Source organism: Larus michahellis, chromosome 8, assembly GCF_964199755.1.
Source record: "Larus michahellis chromosome 8, bLarMic1.1, whole genome shotgun sequence".
NCBI classification, from domain to species: Eukaryota; Metazoa; Chordata; class Aves; order Charadriiformes; family Laridae; genus Larus; species Larus michahellis.
In genome coordinates this window covers 57239317-57254722 of record NC_133903.1, presented here as the reverse complement: position 1 = coordinate 57254722, position 15406 = coordinate 57239317, and positions in this window count along the sequence as shown.

Sequence of the window (15406 nt, the reverse complement as noted above, 5' to 3'; positions counted from 1 at the left end):
CACACGCCTGCGGAGCAGCGGGAGCCGCGCGCGCCGCCAACGGACCCCTCAGAAGTGAAACTCAGGACTGTACCACAGGCTGCCGAGGTATTTGGATTGCGGCTACTGTCAGAATAGAAAGACCTTTGTAATTCATGGGCTGTGTAATTCCGAGTAGGCGGACGACATACGTTAAGAGTTTTGCTCTGAAGGATGCTGTGTTTTGCAGGTGCCGAAGAGGAGCCGCTGCGGCCGGACTCCTTCACTAGAGGCTCCTGCTGCAGATGAGCGCTTCTGCCTATCCCAGGAATACTTTCATTTATATGCATCTGATAAGCCAGTGAAGGGAAAATGGGAATGAGTTGGCAGGTGGCCTTTCGAATGAAAGGGCACATGGTAAACTATCTGTTTGCTGCTTTCTCACCCTGGAATACTAAACACGTCACAGGGTATGCATATTCCTTTCCATTTCCCCTCTATTCTGTCCTTCTTATCGCTCGTATTCCAAAAATTAAACATATTTTTAAAAGACATAGATGAGCAATACGCATTTGGGGTCCTATATTGCACTTGCAGCACCTAAGTTCTGCTGTTTATCCTAATGGCCCGCGTCAAAATGCAACGAGCATTACAGCATTCGACTTTATGCCTTTGTAAAACATAGAAATTAGAACAAGTCTTTATTCTGTAAGCAGGATGTGAAAACAAAATTAGTGCTACTTCTCAAAGCAATTACCTCCAGGTACCGTCTCTTTCTAACGGGCAACAAGCTGCTGCCAAACGCAGCGGTTCCTCTACTTTGAAACACACCCGCTGATCTTACAAGCAGCCGAACCTAGACATGAAAAGCCATCAGGCATCAACATTAATATTTTAAACAATTAATTATTTAGTTATTTACACTGACGCAAAGTGAAGCTATCACACCGATACGTCGGTTGTTTGCATTCCTCAGGCTTACAGCTGCCTGCCTGGATGTCGCCTCCTGGGGGGAAAAAGCCACCTAAACCCCCCCACCCCGAGTTTCTGGCTGGTTTTGAGCTGCTCTACCTCCACAGCAAATTAGTTCTCATGGACAAATTAAGTGCTGATCTTCGTTAATATCCTCTACCCAGAGCTTCTCAGGACTCTGCGCAGAGCAAGGCCAAAATACAGCAAAACAGTAATTTTCTTTGGCAGCCAGTTCTGCTGTACACACATAGAACGACTCCCAGAGCTGAACTGAGCAAATAATTATAACTTCTCTATTTGAATTTGTCGTAGTTATGACAAATTTTAACTGTTTAGTTTGAAATGCTCTTAGCGCCTGCCTTGTACTAAATATTTGCAGAAACAGATAAATATCTGGGTCTTTAAAGAAGTGCACACACACATAGCGAGCATGCAATTAGACTAAATTAATTACCAGCTGACTCCTGATCACCGCCGCACTGGAAGTAAACTAAGGTAAGTGCTGAAATTGGTGGAATTGCTTAGTATTTTAGTAACATAAAAGAGATGTGAATTGAACTCCATAGCTTTTGCTGTCTGAAATATTTGTGAACTTTAGGTAATTACTGATCACGAGCCCGCAGTCAGCCGGAGACTGGTCAGAGCTAGAAATGAGGGATCCGAGCTACAGTAAGGGATCGATAGAAAATGGAAGAAATGAAATCACTAATTGATGGTTGGGGCTCCTCCTGCACGAACAGCTGATATTCGTGTGCTAATCAGGTTTCTGAGAGCAGGGGGAGCTTGTTATGGGGGGGAAGGAGGATCATGAGCATGGGATTAACGAGGGAGGAGATGAATATTGGTCCTGACCACCCCAAAGCTGGCAATTGCAGTAGCGGTTCTGTAGCAATGAAAGAAAACGTGACAAGTTTAGTGTCTGCTTGCTGCAGCGGCTGCGCAGGACGGTGGATTCCTGGTTTTGGTGCAATTTCGGGTAGCCAGTAACTCTGGGAATAGCTCCTGGGCCTCAATTTGCTGGGAGGGCTGGAGCCCCTCTGCTGGGAGGACAGGCTGAGAGCTGGGGGGGTTCAGCCTGGAGAAGAGAAGGCTCCGCGGAGACCTTCCAGCCCCTGCCAGGCCCTAAAGGGGCTCCAGGAAAGCTGGGGAGGGACTCTGGAGCAGGGAGGGGAGCCATGGGACGAGGGGGAAGGGTTTTAAACTGGAAGAGGGGAGATTTAGAGGAGATATTGGGAAGAAATTGTTGGCTGTGAGGGGGGTGAGCCCCTGGCCCAGGTTGCCCAGAGAAGCTGTGGCTGCCCCATCCCTGGAGGGGTTCAAGGCCAGGTTGGCCGGGGCTTGGAGCAACCTGGGCTGGTGGGAGGTGTCCCTGCCCAGGGCAGGGGGTGCCACTGGGTGGCCTTTAAGGTCCCTTCCTGCCCAAACCATGCTGTGATTCTATGACTGAAATGAAACTGTGCCTCTGGTGAAGGTTGTGGGTCTGACTGGGAGAAGGAAGCAGAAGGGCTCCGAGGAGGCGCTGCTGTTGTCAGGAACAAAGTGAGGATCTGTGCAAGGCTGGGAGAGCCAGGCGAATCCCAGAGTCTCTGGTTTTTGTTGGCTAAATGTGTCAAATACGGTTTGTTTGCTTGCAAAACCCCAGCACTGGTTCAGCACGGCACGGTGCTCTCAGGGTTCCTGGTGCGGTGACTCAGTTTCAGCGGCTGGGAAGGCCTTTTACTGAAATGGACTAATACAATATTTATGTTTTCTGCCGCCCGGCTTCCTCCAGAACTTTGACTTCTGCTCTCTCTTGGGTACTATTTATCTTTTGCCGGTGATGTCTTACCAAAGGAGAAGCAGAAGAGCGAGCAGGCAAAAAGTTTAAGAAAAAGATCTAGGGAAAAGAAAAACAATCTAAGACTTATTCATTTGTGAAGTAGTAATATTTATATGTCATGCTGCAGTAATTTCTCTCCTGATGCTGTCATTTGATCCCAGAGATATTTAGGTTTCATGGTTTAGAAGCTATGCGAGCTTAATTAAAGTCAATTACATACATGCACAAAGAGGAGGACGAGAAAGGAGAAATGAATCTCTGGTTTCGGTGTTTTGGCTGCAGATTGACATCCCCTGGTCTGCGCAGAGGGGAGAGCGGGGGTTCCTCTCTCGGCGGCGCTGCTGCCTCTGCCCTCAGAAGTCTGTGCTGGGGGGACTCCTCGGGCCCCGGTCGGGTCAGGCGGGGGCTGTCACCGCGCGGTGCCTGCCTGCCCTGCCTCCAGCAGCACCGCCGGCGGTCTCTGCCGTGCCGTCACCTCCCGGCCCCCGCTGCCCGCAGCTCCAGCCCAGCCACACAGCTCCACGCAGGGTGTTGCCATTTGGGCGCTTCATCCACCAACAGCTCCGGTTTCTCATCTCCAGCCACAGACGTGGCGTGGGGGACAGTGGCCAAGCCGTTACCCGGCTGCCGAGCTGCCGTCCGCTGGCTCATTTCGCCAAGGGGTGCGTGGGTCGGAGGGGGGCCCGAGGCTCCCTCTCAGTGCAGACCCGTCCCCACCAGCCTGAGCCAGCTTCTCGAGCGGTGGCGGCAGCTCTCCTCGTACAGCAACCTGCACGGGGCGCCGTGAAAACCTCGGGGCTGTGTTTGGCAACGGTGAGCCTTTGCGCAAGCAAGGGATGGCTGCTGTGTGTCATCAACAGCTGAGGATATTTGCATATGGTTGAGAATATTTAACATGTCACCAGAAGGTGTTTTTATGATTGGTCATTCGCTAACCGCTCCTGTGGAAGGGTCTGACCCAAAGCCCATTAAAACTAATGGAAAGACCCTCGGTGACACCAATGGATGAGCTGCCTAATTTGCCCACGCATTAACACAGCCCAAAGCTGTTCAGCAGGATGATGATGTGGTACTGCGGCCAAGAGACTGTCTGAGGGCCTCTTCCTGCCTCCAGCCCGGTGATTTCTCTCTTGGTGACCGCTGCAGCCAGGACAGCTGTAGGCTATCTGGCCTTGGAAGCCAGTGCAAGGATAATTAAAGTCGACTTTCAAAACAAAGTTCAAACATAGGGCAGCAGAGTGGATTCTGGTTGGGATTTCCAGGATGCTCAAGGCTGCTCAGCAGAGCACTGAAATAAATAAAAGCAGCGTTAGAAAAGAAAGGAGAGTTTGAGGAAAATAGTGTTGTCCAGTGTTGCAGATTCACTACTGAGATGCTGGAGGGTCCTGAGGTTTGGAGACCACCTTACAGGAGCAGGAATTCTGTATGTAATTAGTTGCTTTCTACGTCAACTTGACAAAGGAAACATTTCACTGCCTTGCACCGATTTTTGTTTAGCAACATTTGCATCATTTTGAAGATAAAACGTATAACCAGGAAGGTTAAGAGGAGGAAACAAGTGGGATGTGGGCAAATATTTCAGTAGAGTTAGAAAGATATTTCCGTTCTTGTCGATACTGCACTATGCCCCTACACACTGTGAGCATAATTGCAAGTTAACACATACACGGGAGCTGGAGCTGAAAAATTGTTTGACTATCGATCATGTTATGAGACTTAAAATGAGCAGAAGAGATTCTTTCATGGCAGAAGACACTGCTTCATTTTAAAATATGCTGTATAAACGCTTCCCTAGCTTCCCTCTTCCTGAAAACTCGTTTCCCAAAGCAATGCTAAGGACAGTTCTCTGTTCTTCTGTAATGGCAGAGAAAGGGCAAAACCACCGACACGAATCTTAGCAAGCCCAGGAGGAGGCACTGCTGGTGCTTCTTGGTGTGTGACTCATCTGCCTAAACTATGGCGCCTGGGGACATCCCTCCATCCCAGGGTGACTGAGCCATTGCGGGGAGCTGGCAGGGAAACCCACGCTCCAGCGGTGCCTGGAGACCTGGGAAAGATCCTCCAGTGGCCAAACCAGCACTACATACCTCTGTGAGGGCACCCGGACCCCTCGTCACCCGACGTGCAGCTCCCGAGGGTGCCCAGGGAGCGGCTCTCAGAGGTGACGCAGGGACTGGCTGCTGCTGGACGCCCGGGGGGAGCTGGCATCAACTGCTGAGTCCACCGTGGTCCAACGGCCAGCCGAGGAGCCAGAGGGAGAAGTAACTCACAGTAACCTCAGCCCTTTTAATTCACTGCCCTCCTTCGGTTACCCCTTCTCTGGCTCACGCAGGCTTGGTGTGGAAGCACCTGGAAGAGCTCTCCGGCCGAGCTGGGCCAGCGCGTGAGATGGCGAGAGGTGGTAGAAGGAAAAGGGGCAGGAGCCAGCGCATGTAGAATGAATTTGGATTAATGCCTTCTCCGTAGCAAGCCTGTACAATACTTTGCCTGAAGGGTAATTTTTTTTGACCTGAGATGCTAGCATTTGAGAGTCATCTTTATTTTTATTTTGACATGGGTGGGATGTATTTCCTCCTTCAGTTCTTGGAAGCTTTTGCTTATTAAGTAACCGAAATGAGTTTCTGGAAGAGGCTGATAGGAAATGACTTCCTTTCATCCGTGTTTTTAGCCAGTCCTGCGGCAGTGCACCCTCCCGGGGCTTGACAGGCAGCTGCTGGCCCAGGCGGACCTGTGCGGGAGGACGCGCACCAGGCTGTGGTGCTGGTGGGGAGGAATATTTGTCCACGTGTTTCTGCTGCGTAAATGCCTTTCAAGGGTTGATTTACCGCATATAGCGCGATTGCCATTAAACTTCTGAAGAGTAAGCCAAAAGAGCTTTTAATTTGTGGTAACCTTGAAAGCACACAGTCTGAGGAACCTTGACAGTGCACTTAGAAAAAGTAGCAACAACCGTGAACTCGTGTTAACTACCGTGGGTTTTACAGCCAGATCATTTAAACATATTCTGAGCAAAAGGATGGCGTGAGAACATTGTTAGCAAGCTCATTAGTCATCTGGAACTGCCAAGCAAAAGCCATTAATGGTACAAATCATATTTGATAAGAAAAGTATTTGCAAAGGCAATCTTTTGAGGACTTGGAAGATGTGAGAGTTTAGATGGGGTTAGTTTCACCACTTTGACTTCAAAACGTGGACAGATGATGCTCTCACATCAGCTGCGCCTTCGCACCTGGCATGGGCTGGGTCCCGCGTGGTTTTCACGGGATGAGCACCGTGCGGCTTCAGCATTTCTTGGGATATCTCTTTAGCAGGCCAGCAGTGAATGAGGCACTCAACATAAATATATAAATAAATGCTGATTTGTGCCTGTCTTTCCTTCTGCTATTGATTTTCCATCCTGTTTTTATTAACCTTATTCTATAAATTTCCCTGGGCCCATACTGGTGGGGTGTGATAAAATTTTTGCTCCTTCTGTCACTTCATTCTTCACTTTTACAGGTTGTCGTTAGTTCTGCGGAGGGCTTTCTCCTCCAATGCAATGGTGCTTTTAGGGCGTCTTACCTGAGCTGTGCTGGGACTTCCACGTAAAGATAAAGGCACTTCCCAGAAACTCTTTGTCAGGAGCCTGAAACTGCAGCTCATGCGACGTACACAAAGCCAACTACAAGACCATGGCACGCTTTATTCGGTGCGGGTGTAGGAGAGGTCTCGTTTAAATAAACACAGCCTTACTGTGAAACAGCGTGTGTGTCTGGAGCGTTTTGGGGCACTCCCAGCTGCTTTCCACGTCTGTTGCGCAGCCAGGCCCGGCGGGGAGGGAGCTCCAGAGCAGGAGTACCTGTAGAAAGCCCCTTCATGACAAACACAATACAATACCATACAATACAATACCATACAATACAATACCATACAATACAATACCACGTGTGCGATAAACAGCAAGAAGTGTTAGTTACCCTAGGAAGGAAAAAAAGGACAGGCAAAGCAAACAGCGCTTCGCGGTCTGTTTTCGCTTTCTCAGTGTTATAGTTCCTTTTTATGTTCTCTAAACAAAACGGTATAGGCTTCTTTTTTTTTTTTTTCTTTGAGAAAAATGCACCCCAGTAGGTAAGTGACAGTTCAGCTTGAAAGTAATACGTTCAGCCCTGAAAGTAATATGCTTAAAGAATCTCCATTATTTAATATTTGCTGTATTTGCACGAGGCTGGTGTTATTAATGATAGGAGGGTGTGATCAGGCTTGAAAGTAATTATTAAAATGATTTTATGAGCAATATGGTGATAAGAGATTGCATCTCTAATGCCCGAATTGAGGCTCAAGACACAGGAGAAAAGGGTCCGTTTTATTGATTTATTTGTAGCGATTCTCTTCCAGTGGCACAGGCAGTAACATCGTCCCCTTCTGCCCAGCCCAGACCCTGCTCGTCCTTCTTCTGAACCTGAACTCCTTCTGGTTTCGTTCCTTCGACAGAGACGCCGGCGTTGAGGCGATGGCGGGTGCTGGCGGGTCCCGCTGGCTCCGGCCGCCCCCCACGCCATTCCCTCCCGGCTCCGGTGCTCGGCCACCCGCAGGTCGCTCCGGCCCCTTGTGCCGCTGCCGTCCCTGCGTCCGGCACTGGACACGCACCCACTCCGGTTCGCACGGTGGGCAGCGTCCGCGCTGCGTTCTGCGCGTCCCCAGCACGCCGTCTGCGGTGCGGGTTTTGAGGACGGGGCTGTGAGCGCGCAGTGTCAGCTCCGGGCTGATAACACACCGTCAGGTCTCACCCAGGCAAACTGCAGAAGTTAAGCCATAAACCTTTAAAACCACAATTTTCCACAGACCCCGAACTAGAGGGGAGTGGCAGGTACCAGAGCGAACCATTATATATATGTCTGTACACAGACACAAACGCCTGTCATAGATATAAAGCAGTTCAAAAGGCTTTTGACATTGGCTCTTCAAACCCAGGAGTGCTGAAACGCTAGAAAGATGACAAGTGGAGAGCTGCAAAGTGCAATGAAAATAAGCCTGTGTTTAGATTTCACATTTGGTAGGTGATAAATCCTAGCGGGTTTGGCAGCGTGGCTTGGGCCAGTTCCCTCTGCAGGTGGGTGAGTGAAGGGCGATGCTCTGCCTTGCAGAGGAGCAGCGGTGGCTGTTTGTTGTGGGGGTTGGTGGAATTGGTCCATAACGGTAATTTATCCCTCCCGCGGCACGGCTGTGCTGGCTGCCCCGGCCCGGGGCGCTGCGAGAAGTGATGCTGCGAGGGGTGTCTGCGGGGTCCCTGCCCCGGGGCTGCCCTGCGCTCCCAATGGCAGCTCTGTCTGCAAAGCGTCTCCTTGGGCTCAGCGTCCTCCTGCCTCCGGCACCCGCCAGGCATCCAGGTTTTCCTCCCCGTGATGGGAAAACACAGAATCATAGGATCATAGAATGGTTTAGGTTGGAAGGGACCTTGAAGAGCATCCGGTTCCAACCCCCCCGCCATGGGCAATGTTGGTTTTACATCCCACATCCTATTTTGAGTATAACAAAATAAGATGCAAAAATTCAAAATCTAGACCGTTAATAAAAATACAGTGAGTTGAGTTGCAATATTGAATTTTTTTGAAGCGGGGGCTGACTCTACACCCATCCCTCCCGCAGCCCACACCTCTGCCCTGAAGGTGGGAGCTGGAGGGAGAGCGGGGGGTCCGGCGTTCGCAGCAGTCCTGCGCGGGGGGCTCGTCCCTGCCGCTGCCCAGCTCAGCTTCGCGGTGGGCCACGTGGGGAGACTGCGGGCTTTGCTCTCGGAATTATCAGTGCTCAGGCAGAGCTGGGAGCTGTGCTCAGCTCCCTGACCTCCTGGCATTGTCATAAAATAATCTTCACGCGGAATCCGGCTGCCTCAGCACTTCCCGCAGGATGTCGTGCTTGAAGTATCTGGGGTTTTAGTGTTGTTGATAATCTCTTTCTCTTAAACTCTTGCAAATTTGAGTCATTTTTTGTTTCTGGTTTGAGCCAGTCTGTCGGTTTGGGGCAGAGAAGGGCAGCACCTGAGCTGCACTGACTGCAGATTTTTTCCCCGCCAGGTTCTGTCCGTGCTTTCGGAGGAGAGCGAGGTGGGGTCTGACGGATGGAGCCCCTTCCTCGGTAAAGCTGCCCGTTGAGCTGCCCTCCTGCATCTTGCCGGTGGCTGCCTGCCTGGGGGAGCTCGGGGACCCCCCGCAGCAGCAGCCTCCCCCGGGGACAGGGACGGGGACCGCGGCGGCCGGGCCCCTCTGACAGCCCAGGACAGGCTGAGCATGACTGTCCCCAGGGAGAGCGGAGCCCACGTCCCAGCCCACCTCCCCCGTCCCCTCCGCCCCCGCGCCAGCGCGGTGCTGCTGGTGCCGCCCGTGGGGATCATCGCGGTGCAGAGGTGTGGATGAGCAGCGTGTCAAATCTGACAGATAAAGAACAAGTGTTCTAGTGAACCGGGTTTGATCCATTTTCTCTTCCAAAACTGGAGATAAAAGGCTGTCGAGCCATGACCAGAGCGAGACACTGCACAGCAAAATGCCATTTTAGAAGCCTGTGACCTCTGTGGAAGTGTGATAAAGCACGTAACTGTGGGATCACTCACCAGCAGCACCACGGCCCTACCAGGGCGGTGACTCTCTTGTGGGGCTCGGTCTGTGGCCAAGTCCAGGCTTTGCTGTGTCCATCCCTGCCCCAGCGCCCAGAGCCCCTGCCTGGGGAAGCCCCGGGAGAGGGATCCCCTCCCAGAGCGATGCCGGCTGCTCTGGCTCATGCTTCGGGGTGCTGCAGGCCACAGCAGCTGCTGGGATAGCCCGCCGCTGGGATAATGCACTGCTGGGATAACGCACTGCTGGGATAACGCACTGCTGGGATAGCCCGCTGCTGGGATAGCCCACTGCTGGGATAATGCACTGCTGGGATAGCCCACTGCTGGGATAGCTGCGATAGCCTGCTGCTGGGATAACATGCTGCTGGGATAGCCTGCTGCTGGGATAGCCCGCTGCTGGGATAACGCACTGCTGGGATAGCCCGCTGCTGATCTCACTGCTGGAGCAGGAAGGGATTTGCTTTAGATGCGGGAGCTGACGCACAGATTTGTTTCATTCGGGGATTTTAGGCACTGTGCTGTACGTATATCAATGTCTTTAGATGTCAGCGTGGCGCCTTTCTCTTCGCTTCCCACCTAGCTGTGGTTTAAAGGATCCTTTCAGGAGGAGAAACAAATAAAATTTGGCAGCAACGCACAGATTTGATCATGGGGGTGTTTTGATCTTTCAGAAAAGCTTTGGAGAAGTCAGCCAACCTTGGAGCCATCGCCTCACAAAAATCAAATTTCCCCCTTTACACGCTGGGTAACTGGAAGAATTACCTCAATAATCTTTATGGCCAGTACTTCAGGTGGCGTGATGGTCTACACCCTTCCTCAGAGAAGATGTTGGCTAGTTCTTTCTTCTTATGATTTTTTTGGTTTTCGTTTTATGTATTTTTTTACTGCCACAGAGGCAAGCGATGTATACGAAAGGCATATACTGGATCTGAGACATCTGTTTTGGGAATATCTGAGCAATTAATGGGGCCTTAGTCTCAGGCAGCCAGGTGTGTGCGTATATGACTTGTACAATTTGCATACACCCGAAGCGCTGTCCTGCCCAGCCTCCGTGCTCTCGCACTGCTGTCAGCGGACTTTGCTACGAAGGCTGCCATTATTTATTCAAGTACCACGTGATAAAATAAACAAGACATCTGCTACGAGCACAGGCTGGCTAACACTCCAGAAGGCTCCAGCCTTCCTTTCTTTTTTCACTCATCGTGTGTATATTGGAGGATGAAGGGCATCCAGATTTTATTTTCCTGTTTCCACATTTTGAAGAAACACAAGCTGACGGTTGTGTTTTCCATGACGACACCAAGACGTGGATTCCACCCCAGAAACCAGCTTTGCTGCATCCAGCACCGCCACGTGCCGGCACCAGGGCACGGGTTTGCTTTCGTGGCAGGCTTCCCCGGCACTCGGGAGCTGCAACCAGGCTGCAGACGCCTTTCATTTAAAATTACACAAGAAAATTTGACTTGGTTTGACATCAACTGTCATCTTTTTCTCTCACTGCAACCGGGACCTTGAGGCAGTTCATAAACACGCAGGGAAAGGCTGGGAAAAATCTGCAGATTTTAGTGCTGAATGTGAAGCCTGAAATCAATGTAGTGTTCAGGGCAAGAGATTGAAACTGGGAAACTTCAGGAGCCGAAAGAGACTTTCAATGTGTTTTCATCTGCATTGCATGAAGCCGCAAGAAATAACAGTTTTATTTTGCTAAAACTTCCAAGGTTTTGGACTTTGTTGTAATTTCACTCTGGAATGAAAAGGGAGTAAAATATATGAACCAGCACCTTGCCCAGGGGCTCTGAAATTCCTTTCGAAGGAACTTTTCTCCATCTCCAAACCAACAGCCCAGCGAGGCTGGCATCTCGTTGCCGATAGCTCGGTTTCTAAAATTGATTGGCGTGAATATTCCAGGAGTGGTTTTGATGCTCCTGTAAGCATCCTTCTCTGCTTTGCACTGGCCACGTGTCTCAATTATCTTTCTTTGTGATGAGTGGAGACATGTCATGCTCGCTCACAGATTTTGCTGGCTATCCTCGGTATCAGTGGAACCCGTTGGCTTTGATAAAGCAACGTATTTGATGGAAACCGGTTCATCACAGATGTTCCAAGCAGCTCTGTAGAAGTGACTGGCTGGTTTTGTGCTTTTTATTTTGCACTTTTTTCTTACTATTCCTACAGTTCCTATTTGCCTTAGGTATCACCCGTGGCATTTGGGGAGTCTACAGCGTGCGCGTTCCCCCCCAGAGGCTTGGTGGGACTGGCAGAAGCGGGGAAGGAAGCCCGAGCCTTGGTCTTCTTGAGGCGGGGGGCACAGACATGGGCAGCACTGGCAGGAACCAGCCCTCGCGGGTGATGCGCAGGTACACACACACACACGTACACACACACACACGTACACACACACACACCCCCCGCAGGGTGAGGGGGCTGCCGGCCCCCTCGGCGCACCCTCATTGAGACTTCCCCACACCATTTAAGAGCTGAGAAATTGCCAGCGTATCGAACGCTGAATTTTCACAGCATCGAGTTAGCCGAGATGCTTCTGTAACTGATAAAGTGGGAAACTTCACAGCGTTGAGTGGTCCTCAGATTCACACTTCCACATGTGTCACAGTCTGGTGTTAATGTACTTTGAGCAGTAACGTAAACCGCGGAAGCGTACGCCTGGGCAACAGAACCCGCCAGCTTTTCCCGTGCTGGCCGTGCTGTTTGCTTGCCTGGGAGGTTCTCGCCTCGCCGGGGTGATGGAGAGCTGTGTAACAACAGGGTGTGCACAAGCCACCGGCGCCCTGCCCGGCACCAGCGCGGTGTCACCGGCAAAGAAGCTCCTCGGCCAGGCGCGTGCTCGCGCCGCGTTTACCTTCCTTCCCTCCCTTCGTAAACTTGTCTGCGATTTTGGCATTTCCCCTTGTTAAACGGGGCAAAAGGAAAAATCCCATCAAGGCTGTTTTAACTGTGAGCCTCGCAGAGCCGTCAGCCTGAGCTGGATGCGTCCCCAGAGGTATTTCTGATAACTGCGTAAAATCTGCATGGAAACCTTCGGAAACTCCTTTATTTGGAGAAAATATCCAACAGCAGCTGAACATGGGCAGGCAAAGAAGGAAATTAAAAATATGCAATCTTCCATAATAAAACACAACATTACAACTCCTCAAAATAGAAAATGTGTCTTAAATCTTTCCATGAAAAAAGAAAATGCGTACAAGAAAAAAGCGTAACCAGATTACATAAGAAGAATATTCTACGTGAAGAGACAAGGAAGCTCCCGGTAGACGTAGGGAAAATCTTCGTGTCAATATTATGGTTTCATCCTAATTTTAACATGGTGAGGAAGCTGTCGGTGTCCAAGTCCTGAAAAAATTTGAGTAAAGGATGGCTTTTATCCAGAAATACCTATGCAGGCAGAGAGGAGGAAGAGACACAACAATACAGGAAAGAGAGAATGTGAGGCATAAATAGAAATGGAAAGGTAAATAGAAAGATAAACTCATTTCAGTAATAGCTTGAAGTTGGTTTAAATCCTCCTGCAAATCCGTGCTTGATCTGGAGGTGGGTCCACAGGAGAGGACTTGCCCCGTGGCCAGCAGCCGCCCGCGGAGCCGGGGGTGCCGCGCCGTGCCCTCAGCGAGGGTGCTGCGCAGCCGCTCCCAGCTTCGGGAATGCTGTCGATTTAACGGATTTTTTATTTTTTTTTTAACTAGATAAAATGCACCGTGAGGAGTAGGATAACACAACACCTTGTGCAGTGAAGAGTTTGCCTTCAGAAAAGCCCAACTGTACCTGCTGCAATGAGGATGCTACACCCCCCCCGGGCAGCTCCCGCGCCAGGTCCCGGCTGTCCCCGCCTGAAGCACCCCCGGCTTTTCCTCATCGGCAGCCAGCCGCGGGGCTTTTTTTCATAGAAAAGTCAACATTTTTTCAAACAGGCTGAACACTTGCACAATGCCTTTTAAAGGAAAATGTTCCGGAGACAGGAATGCAATGTAAGCACAGGCTTTCCAGAAGCGCTGCACGTTTCCCTGCGTTTTTCTTTGGCTTTTTGCGACGCGCAGTTTTGTGAAAGCTTTGGGTGACACCAGAACTTGCTGAGACCCCCCCAGGGACCCACAGAGCTTTCCCTCAGCCCGCCGAGGAGCCGGGAACCAACCAGGGACCACTCAGATTTGTCACCGGGGGGGCGTGAGGTTTTCCACATGGGAACCAGATCGTGGGAGCAGCACCCAGTCCGGACAACCTGGCTGGCGCTTCCAGAGAAAGGAGGTGGCATTTAGAAACATCGATGGGTAACACACTGAAGACAGAATAAATATTTTAAAAAGCAAGGACTAATATACCAGGATTGAATAATTGCGCAAAGTAAAGCAGATCCGGTAGGAATGAGAAACAGGAGAAACTAAACTTAAGCTGACTCAAAAGTCATGAACTATCCGTGGGGGCTGGCCTAGGTGATCTCCAGAGGTCCCTTCCAACCCCTCTCATTCTGTGATTCTGTCTTTAAGATCTAGCTTAAAGTAGACGTATTTGAAGAATTTTTAAAGTTACTCTAAGAGCAGCACTTGGTAAAGGAAATCTGTGGAAAACGTTATTTAGTTTCACCTGCTATCCATGCTAAGGTGCTAAGGGAGTCGGTAAATTTTCTGAACCTCATGGTAGCAGATTTTGAAAACTTGTAGGAAAAGGTGCTGGAGCCAGCGAAGGAGAGGAAAACGAATGTGGGACTGGTATTTACGGAGAAGAGGACCGATGCCCAGCCTGGGGAGCGGGTTGCACCCTCAGGGCCTGGGCTGGTGGCGGCAGGAGGAGACCCGGCGCCCTGCTCCCGGGCGCTGGAGCATCCTCCGGGAGGGCAGAGCCGTGGGCAGGAGCCCGGCGGGCGCCGGTGCGGAACATGCTGTGCCAGGGGCGCCGGGGAGAGCCGGCACACGGCGACCAGCCTGCGAGCCCCTTCACGCCAGGGAGTCCTGGGAAAATAAATATTTATGAGGAAAAAGCCATGAATTGCCGAGTTATCCTGGAAATTATCAGAGAACTGCAACATATTGTGGAGGGAAAAGGTATTCTCTGAAAAGACCTTTCAAGCACAATGCCTCATTCTCTGCAATGTTCGTCTTCAAAAACTAAGAACGGGGAAGGATTAATGGTCCAGGAGCCGGAGAATTCACACTTCCCGGAACAAAGACTGTAGACGTTAAGCCTGTCTTCAAATGCCCCTGTTTTCTACAAAGGAATATAATTTTGCTTCTGTCATCATTTCAAGAAATACTTTCTCCACAATGATTTCTTTTCCAAAGTCAAAGAGCTGAAATCTTGCAAAAAAAGAGGAAGAAAAAACCCTCGCATTTTCTGGAAAAAAAAACCCACAAAAAAACCCAAAACCTAACCCAGCAACACAGGCTCTTATTCTCTTATTTTGCTGGCAGAGGCAGAACTTATTTGAAACAAGAAGAAAGAAGGAGAAGCCAAACACGTTTCAATTAAAAAAACATTATTAGCTCACAAAGGAAGAGATAAAAAAGCGTTTGCTCTCCAGGAGAGCGATGGGGCTGCCGGCCCTGAGTGCTGTGCTCCCTGGGGGGGACGGAGGGTGCGGATGGTGCGGGGGGTGCGGAGGGTCCAGAGGGCTGGGAGGGGACCGGTGCCGGCTCGGCAGCGGGGATGCTCCAGGGCTGCATCCCAGCCCTTCCCAGGCATCCCGCCCTGCCCAGCCTGCAGGACACGGCTGGCGTGTGGCTGCAAACCGGGGAAGGGAAATAGCACCTTATTTTCTTTATTTTCTTGGTCATCAGTGCAGCGCCTGTGGCACTGAGCCTGCCGCCGGCTGACACGCTGCTCGGACTGGAAATAAAATGGTTTGTTTGCCTGCATTTGGAGTGTGTGTCCAAACGCCTGGCAGTGGCCGGGGGGCTGCAGAGGAGCCGTGGTGCTGCTGTCTGCCATGGAGACGACACGGAGGGGTGGCCTCGGTGGCCCCACTGCCACCGCTCGGACCGGGCAGGGGGTTTCTCTGCAATACGCATCTCGTGTACACAAACGTATGAACTTACAGCCCGTGTGGCCTTGATGTGTGGGCAGAA